The sequence below is a fragment of the Lactuca sativa genome, chromosome 6 (assembly GCF_002870075.4).
Source record: "Lactuca sativa cultivar Salinas chromosome 6, Lsat_Salinas_v11, whole genome shotgun sequence".
NCBI classification, from domain to species: Eukaryota; Viridiplantae; Streptophyta; class Magnoliopsida; order Asterales; family Asteraceae; genus Lactuca; species Lactuca sativa.
This window is the reverse complement of record NC_056628.2, coordinates 166,390,707-166,399,576: the sequence shown is the minus strand read 5'-3', so window position 1 is coordinate 166,399,576 and position 8,870 is coordinate 166,390,707. Positions and strand designations below refer to the sequence as shown.

General features: G+C 35.6%; 1 non-coding gene across 1 annotated transcript; it reads left to right on the top strand.

Annotated features, from left to right (window-relative positions):
* The first annotated feature begins 840 nt into the window (after window positions 1-840).
* On the top strand, window positions 841-947 carry LOC111905132 (small nucleolar RNA R71). The gene has a single exon (XR_002854747.1). It is a non-coding gene; the product is annotated as a small nucleolar RNA R71 (small nucleolar RNA).
* Window positions 948-8,870: the final 7,923 nt, after the last annotated feature.

The window sequence follows — 8,870 nt, the reverse complement described above, 5'->3', positions numbered from 1 at the left end:
TTGTCAAAATATGACTCACTTTTTGCTCTTTTAGCTTCGGGCTTAACTTCTTCCAAAAATGAATTGGGTTGCATAGGAACTATTTTATGGGTCATAAATGGCCCAGAATTAATTTCTTCTTCGGTGTAGATCACCATTACAAGAGGTTGTGATTTTTGGTCTTGATTTATAGATGGTAATCTCACTTTGACAAGTGTTGTTAGTTGCCCGAGTTGAGTCTCTATGTTCTTGATGGAAGCGTGATGATTCCTCACATTAGAATCACTAGCATCATGCCTTTTTTTTGAAGCTTCTATAAACCTATGAAGTACCAACTCAAAATCCATCTGCTTTTTGAGTAGTGGTTGCTCTTTTTGGTAGAAACCTCGTCCGGTTTGTCTAAACTTTTCATCTTTTTGTTTCTTTTACTCTTCATATGACAACCACTCCTTTTTGGGATTCCTCCAATCTTCATTAAATTGATCACCACTCGAGTAGCAAAATTGTGCTTTTCAGTTTCCATTCTCATCTTGATCACAATCCTTAGTCAAATTATGGTCCACAACAATTATCACACCCAACTCTTATTGCATGGATAGATTGATCCATATTTTCATCATCCGATCCATATTTTCTAACTTTTCCAAAACCGGGCCCGTGTTCTCATTCCCTCCATCTCCTTTACCTCTAGTGACATCCTTTTGTGGGTTGTGATACTCACGTGAGTGCTTTACAAACTCTTCAATTAACTCTTTGATGGTTACTAGCTCCTTATTTGTCAGTGGTCCTTGAGAGTCAAGAAGTTGTCTTGTTGTGACATTCACTCCATCATAGAAAATGGACACTTCTTGTTGGACATTAAGATCATATTGAGGACAACTTCTAAGCAAGTCCTTGTATATCTCCCATGCTTAATATAAGAACTCTCCAACCTCTTGTTGAAAATTAGCAATCTTCTTCTTGAGCTTTGAGATCTTTGAAGGTGGAATAAATTGCTCAATAAAAGCATCACAAAGATTTGCCCATATGGTAATGGATCCGGGCGCAAGTGGCTTCAACCAAACTTTAGCTTCACCGGTAAATGTCACTGGAAGCATCCTAAGTAACACGGATTCTCTTGGAACATTAGGAATATTGAAGTAGTTTGAAATGTCATTTACTTCATCAATATGCTTGAAAGCATCTTCATACTCTTTCCCCGTGAAAGGTATATCCTTGAGCATTGATAGAATGTGCCATTTGAGCTCAAAACTTCTTTTAGATGGTATCTTAGGTGGTAAAAGACCCGGTCCACTTTCTTCTCGTATCCTCTTCTTGTAATCTCCCATCGTCATTTTCGTGATATCCGCCATCTCTTCAACCTCGCTCTTTATCTCTTCCTCGTCTGAACTTTCTTCGGTAGATGTTTCTGGCTCGTATCCAATTCCTTTCTTATCAGGTATCCTCTCGAAACTTCCAAATACCTTTTCCGATTGAAAAGTGCTTGTTGACTCGTTGGCTTTCTTGCTCTTATTTTTGTGAAAAGCCGATTCTAGATTTTGAAGTGGTGGAACGATTGGAGTTTTAGATCCTCGGGTCATAAATCATTTCAATAAAAACAAAACAAAAAAAAATGCGTAAAAGGAATAAATATCACTAAAGTAAAAATTAATTGAGACGGGACCATGATGTGGTGAATATGACCACGATGTACCTTAAAGAGAAAAGTAAAATAATGCAACCAAAGTAACTTTTTGCAGTTTTTACCCCACAAAAAGGATCGAATAACTAAAAGCAATTAAACGATAAATCAAATAAGTGGTTCCTCGACAACGATGCCAAAAACTTGATGTGCATAAATATACCTATCAGTATTAAATTTATAACCTAACAAAACTTTACTAACTATGCACTTATTGGTAGTGTACATAGTCAGATTATAGAATAACTTAGGTAAGTCGGGTGTCGAACATAGGGAACGAAATTCAATTAAATCAATTAACTACTTCTAATTCAACTAAGGAACAACCTTTAATTGTGGGTGTTTTTACTGATTTTTTTCAAATTCAGAAGAACTTAAACTATCAACTAGCAATTAAGTAAACAAAGAAAACAAATTAACTTCAATAATTAAAAGAATAATTCTGCTTAGATCCGATTTCACCTTCTCCTATGGTTGATTTCAAATGGATGAATTATATTGATTACCAATTTGTTAACTAGCTTTTATTATCATATATCTAGGCCTACCAATTTATGAATTACCAAGCAATGATCATGCACAAGTTAAATATAAAATTGATAATAAGCACAAATTAGACTATGAATGATAGTAGTTACTTTTCTATGATCAAGTTAAGCAACCAAGCACAAATTAAGATTAATTATTCTCTCTAACACAGTTAAAGTTACTAGCTTTAATTACTTAATATAAGATATGATTAATCTTATCTTTAACTATTTAATGATCAGAAAAAATTAGGAGACAAAATCATGCAATTAGAATGGTCAACTAACCCATAGAATATGATTTATAAGCAATATAAACTAGAACTAAACATACTATGGTTTAAATTTTCAAACACAAGTAAAATCAAATATAAAGCATCCAATATTTGAAATCAACACATATAGATTAGGTTCATTTTCAGCAAACAGAAGTAAAAGGTATTTAGCCTCTCATTGTAGCATAAAAACACACCAAATACATATAAAATAAGCTAGACATAGGTAATGGTTAGCAAACCAACTAGATCGATGTGGAATTCATCTAAATCTTCTTCAATCCTTGTGCTTCACTTGATTTTCAATCTTCTTATGGGTTTCCAAGGGGTTTCAGTTGTAATTATCCTCAGAAAACCAATCACCTTCCTCCAGATTCGACCTAATGTTTAGGATTTTATAGTTGCCAAAATCTAATTACCACTTCATGGTTAACCGCCACCATGATATGGTCCTTGAATGTATCTCCTATTATCCAAGTTAGGTTTGATGGTCACTAATCTTCTTTTCTCCACTTTGTGTTGGAGCTTACCATGCCGCGGTCTTCTATATTTAAATTTTATTTTTCTTCATTCTTGCTTTAGCTCATCCATTCCTGCTTCCAGCTCCTTGTTTCCTTCATTTTTGTCCAAACATGTCTTTACAGCTACAAACCATATTTCTAACATAATAAGTATCTTTTGTCCCATATTACAGCTAAAAGTGTTAGAAATATTCATGGATTATATAACTAAATATGCACATATCAGTACCGTAACAAGAATGGGATACTATTTAATTTTGGGATGGATTTGAGTAGGCATACAACGTTATTTTTGTGTGCACGTGATGAACTAGCTAAGTTACATGATTTATGAAGAATAAATGTGTTCTCTGGCTAAGCATGTAGCCAGTGTCAGAATTGGATACACAAGTTAAGTATAAAAGTAGTCGGCTGGTTGGGCTACATGTTTCTTGCAGAATAAATGTATTCTTTGGCTAAGCCTATGTCGGAGTTGGATACTCGACTTAAATATAAATGTAGTTGGCTGACCGAGCTACATGTTTCATGAAGAATAGAAGTATTCTTTGGCTAAGCGGGTAGCCTATGTTGGAGTTGGATACTCAACTTAAGTATAAATGTATTCGACTGACCGAGCTATGTGTTTCATAAAGAATAAATGTATTCTTTGGCTAAGCGGGTAGCTTGTTTTGGAGTTGGATACTCGACTTAAGTATAAACATAGTCGGCTAGCCAAGCTACATGTTTCATGAAGAATAAATATATTATTTGGCTAAGCAGGTAGCCTGTGTCGGAATTGGATACTTGACTTAAGTATAGTTTTCCGAGCTACACGTTTCATGAAGAATAAATGCATTCTTTGGCTAAGCGGGTAGCCTGTGTTGGAGTTGGATACTCGAATTAAGTATAATGTAGTCGGCTATCCGAGTTGCGTGTTTCATGAAGAATAAATGTATTTTATGGCTAAGTGGGTAGCCAGTGTCGGAGTTGGATTCTCAACTAAAGTATAATGTAGTCGGCTGGCCAAGCTACATGTTTCATGAAGAAAAAATGTGCTATTTGGCTAAGTGGGCAGCCTATGTTAGATTTGGACACTCAACTTAAGTATAAATGTAATCGGCTGGCCGAGCTACATGTTTGATGAAGAATAAATGTATTCTTTGGCTAAGCGGGTGGCTTGTGTTGGAGTTGGATACTCGACTTAAGTATAAATGTAGTCAGCTGGCCGAGCTGTACATTTCATGAAGAATAAATGTACTCTTCGGCTAAGCGGGTAGCCTATGTCAGATTTGGATACTCGACTTAAGTATAAATGTAGTCAGCTGGCCAAGCTACATGTTTCATGAAGAATAAATATATTCTTTAGCTAAGTGGGTAGCATGTGTCGGAATTGGATACTTGACTTAAGTATAAATGTACTAAGCTGGCTGAGCTACACGTTTCATGAAGAATAAATGTATTCTTTAGCTAAGTGGGTAGCCTTTATTCTTTTGGTTTTCCATGTTTTCCTTCGTAGTAAATATAGACTTTCATAGTGATTTCTTCGCTCCCTCCATTTTTATATCATTCGACATACTCTCCCTTGCCTTTTCAGACGTAAAACTTTCTTAGAATATATGACCCATCTCTATTTGCCTCCTGGATTATGTACGGTCCTTCCGATATTGGTCTAAACTTTCCTTGTGGTTCTTGTCTATTAGCTTCATTATTCCTTAGTACCTTCTCACCTATCTTGAAACATCTTCTCTTGACTATTTGATTATAGTATCTTTTCATTTGCTTTTTATCACACTCCCGCCATATTTCCACCACTTCTTTTCGTTCCATCGATACATCCAACTTTTCACTTAAACCTTCATCACGTCTTTCTATATTTAAATTATCAATTCAGCCTATTAGGATGATTAGTTCCAATGGAAGTACGGCTTCTGAACCTTAGACTAGATTGTAAGGTGTTTCTTCGTCGTAGTATGCATTGTAGTCTGATATGCCCATAACACACTTGGTAACTCATCAGCCCATCGACCCATAGCTTTGTCTAACCTTGTTTCTAGACCGTGCACTATTGTTCTGTTGGTGACCTCGGTCTATCCATTCGCCTCTAGGTGCGTTATGGAAGTAAAATTTTGATTGATCATAAGTTCTTTACACCAATTCTGGAAAGGATTGTTTGCAAATTGTGTGCCGTTAGAAGTTAGCGTATGGGGTATCCCAAAGCGGCAAATGATTTGCTTCCAAAAGAGTTTTATGATGCTCTGGCCTATGATGGAAGTTAGTGGATCTACCTCAACCCATTTGGTGAAGTAGTCTACTACAACTACTAAGAACTTGACTTTTCTTGGTGCCTCTAGGAAAGGCCCAACTATATTTATGCCCCACTAAAAGAAAGGCCATTGGCTACTAATGCTAATAATTAGTGTTCTTGATTTCCTTGGGATTGGTACATTCTTCTATAATTTTTCGCATCTATAGAGTATATCCTCTGCGTATTGATACATGGTTAGACAATAGTACCCGACCCTTGTGATTTTCCATAATATTGTTCGCGTGCCTTCGTGTGCTCCGGTAATTCCTTCATGCATCTCTCTTACGAAGTACTCCATTTACTTGCCATTTATGCAATGTAAGCAAGGTGTTGAGTATCCTTTCTTGTAAAAAAACTCCATTATCTACTACGAAAGATGGTGCCTTGACTCGTAATTTCCTGGCTTGTTTATCATCCTGGGGTAATGTCCCTTTGATCAAGTGTTATATTATTGGTTTCTTCCAATCACTCGTTTCTGTTGTTATGGTCATTACTGGTATTTCTTCTATTACTTTTGCTTTCACTATTTCTACTAACACTTTTTTGGACAAATGGCGGAAAGTTGAGGATGCTAGTTTGCCTAATGTGTCTGCTCTTTTATTCTTTAATCTTGGAACATGTTCCAAATTGAAGCTTCTAAATTGCTTTGTTAATGCTTTAACTTTTTCTGCATATTGTGTGAGATTTTTCTCTCGGATCTCATATAATCCATTGGTTTGGTTAACCACTACCATCGAGTCTATAAAGGCATGTATGTGTTCACACCCATTTTAATAGCTACTTGTAGTCCTCCAATGAGTGCCTCACATTATGATTCATTATTTGACGCCTGGAAATCAAATCTTAGCGCATAAGTTACTTCTTTTCCTGTTGGAGTCGTTAGTACCAGGCCGGATCCTGCCCCTTCTATACAGGAAGATCCATCTGAGTACAACCTCCATTCATTTCCTTGTGTGGCTTCTGTGTTTGTTACTTGAACATCTGGTTCTACTATTGATGATACATCCATGTTTACCCATTATTTCAACAATAAAATCTATCAATGCTTGTGCTTTTATGTTGGTTCTTCGTTTGAAAACGATGTCGTGTTCTCCAAATTCCATAGCCTACTTAGCAAATCTTCCCAAATTCTCTAGTTTTAGTAACACTTATCGTAGATGTATGTTAGTAAGGACCTCTATGGTATGAGCTAAGAAACACCTCCTCAATTGTCTTACTGTGTGTACTAGGGATAATGCCAAAATTTCCATATCTGAGTATCCTACCTCTGCTCCTTGTAAGAGTGGCTGACAAACTAGACGGGCATATGTCTATCTTCCCTGTTTTCTACTAATACTGCGTCGACTATTGTCTTTGACGTCGCTAAGTATATCGTCAGAACTTCTCTAGGGATTGGGGATGTCAATGTGGGAAATTCGGCTAATGCTATATTGAGTTTTTTGAATGCGTTCTCTACTTCCTCCGTCCATCAAAAGTTTCTTTTATGTAGTACGCTTTTCAATGTTTTGTATAAAGGGAATGTTTTTCTGTATATTTAGCTAAGAAACGTCCTAGTGCTACCATTTTTCCTGTTTAATGCTTGTACCTATTTCATTGTTTTTGGTGAACGCATTTCTAATAATTACTCTATCTTTTTGTGGTTTGCTTTTATTCCATCCTTTGTAATCACATGTCCTAAGAATCTTCCTTCTTCTGTCCGAATATACATTTTTGTGGGTTCAATTTCATGTTTGCCAACCTTAGACTGGCGAAGGTTTCTGATATGTCCTATAAAAAATGATTGTCATCTTTGCTCCTGATGACCATGACGTCTATATAGACTTGAATACTTCTACCTATTTATGGCTCGAGGATGTTGTCTGCTAACCTTTGGTATCTTCCCTTGCATTTCTCAGTCCAAATGAAATTTTTATGTAACAAAATGTTCCCCTGTCTGTATGGAAAAAAGGTTTTTCCTCATCTCCTTTGTGCATGTGTATTTGGTGGTAGCCTTTGTAAGCATCTAGGAAACTCTTCCACTTATGGCCATGTAAAGATTCTATCTTTTCATCAATGGATAGTAGTGGATAGCAGTCCTTTGGGCATGCTTTGTTTAAGTTTGTAAAATCTATAAACATTGTCCATTGCCCATCTCCTTTCTTACCAATACCGGGTTTGTTACCCAAGAAGGGAAAGTGACTCCCTTACTATGTTTTCCCTTACTAAATTATTTACTTCATCATTTATTGCTTTTTTCTATCCTTTGATTGTCCTCTTCTTTTTGTTGGATTGGTTTGTTTCCCAGTTTATCATATAATTTGTGATCAACTAGCTGTATTGGTGTGTCGATCATGTCCACTTCTTCCCAAGCGAATACGTCAACGCTTTCTTTCAATATTTTCATTAGCCCCTCTTTTAGGCTATTTGGTAAACCTACTACAATTTTTATTTCTTGATCTCTATATCTGTTGTTTATTACAACTTCCTCTATCTCGTTACTCGCTTATTTCCATTCCAACGTTGTCATTTTCGCTTTTTCTTCTTCTACTATCATTGCCATGGGTGTTGACGATATCTTATTGTGAATTGTCCCATATCCAGCTGGCGTTTTAAACCGAACTACAACATGGATCGTCGATGTATTGTCTTAAAACTTTTTCATTGCGATTCTCCCAAATATGACATTGTATGGTGACACTGATTATACAATTATCCCCTTTTATGATGCTCATTGTGCGTCGTAAAATGCTCAGACGACGCGCAAATGCGCGTCAAGGAAGGCCCTGTCATAACGAGAGACGACGTGCATTTACGACGCGCAATAGGTATAATTAAAACCCCTGTCAAGAAAGGCCATGTCATAAATGAAGATGACACACATTTTTGCGTATCGTAAATTTAAATGTTTAAAAAAAATATATTTATATATTTATCAATTTTTAAATTAATTTTGCATTTAATGTCTCATAATAGAAAAAAATACCATATACAAAAAAGACAATCCATTGTATAAAATTTAATATCATACAATTCTATTTCTTACTATATATAAATTTGCATTCATCTAATCTACAGTGTTTCATAGTAATAATTGAAATGAAGAATGCAACACTTGCATTTGCAGCTTCTTATCTCTTTCAGCATGAGCTTTCTTTTCCGCTTCTCACTCTAGAACTATTCGCTTTCATCAACCCTGTAAACACAACACAAAATCACTTGTTATTTTCATTCTACTTTTAAAATTAATTCTTATTAAGACATTCTACTTTTAAACCTACCAATCTAGCAAATTTTCCAAAAGTTGATCGATTTGCTTTAGCCATTTTTCTCTCCTTTGTGATTATCCACCCCTGCAACAATACTCAAAAAGTTCAAAATTTTATAAACCGATTTTATTTTTTTTATAGATTTGGTAGAAAGGGTATATATGTCAATAAACATCCTATTTTATTATCATCAGAATCTCCATGGAACTTGGCTTCTTATAAAATGTAAATGAAAAGAATGCCACCAACCTTCAAATAATCAACATCACTCAATGTATTCAAGAAAGAAATCAAGTTTTCAACTCACCATTCTTAGCAAGAAAGCAGATGACATGTACAGGTGGAGAGCACAAATCAT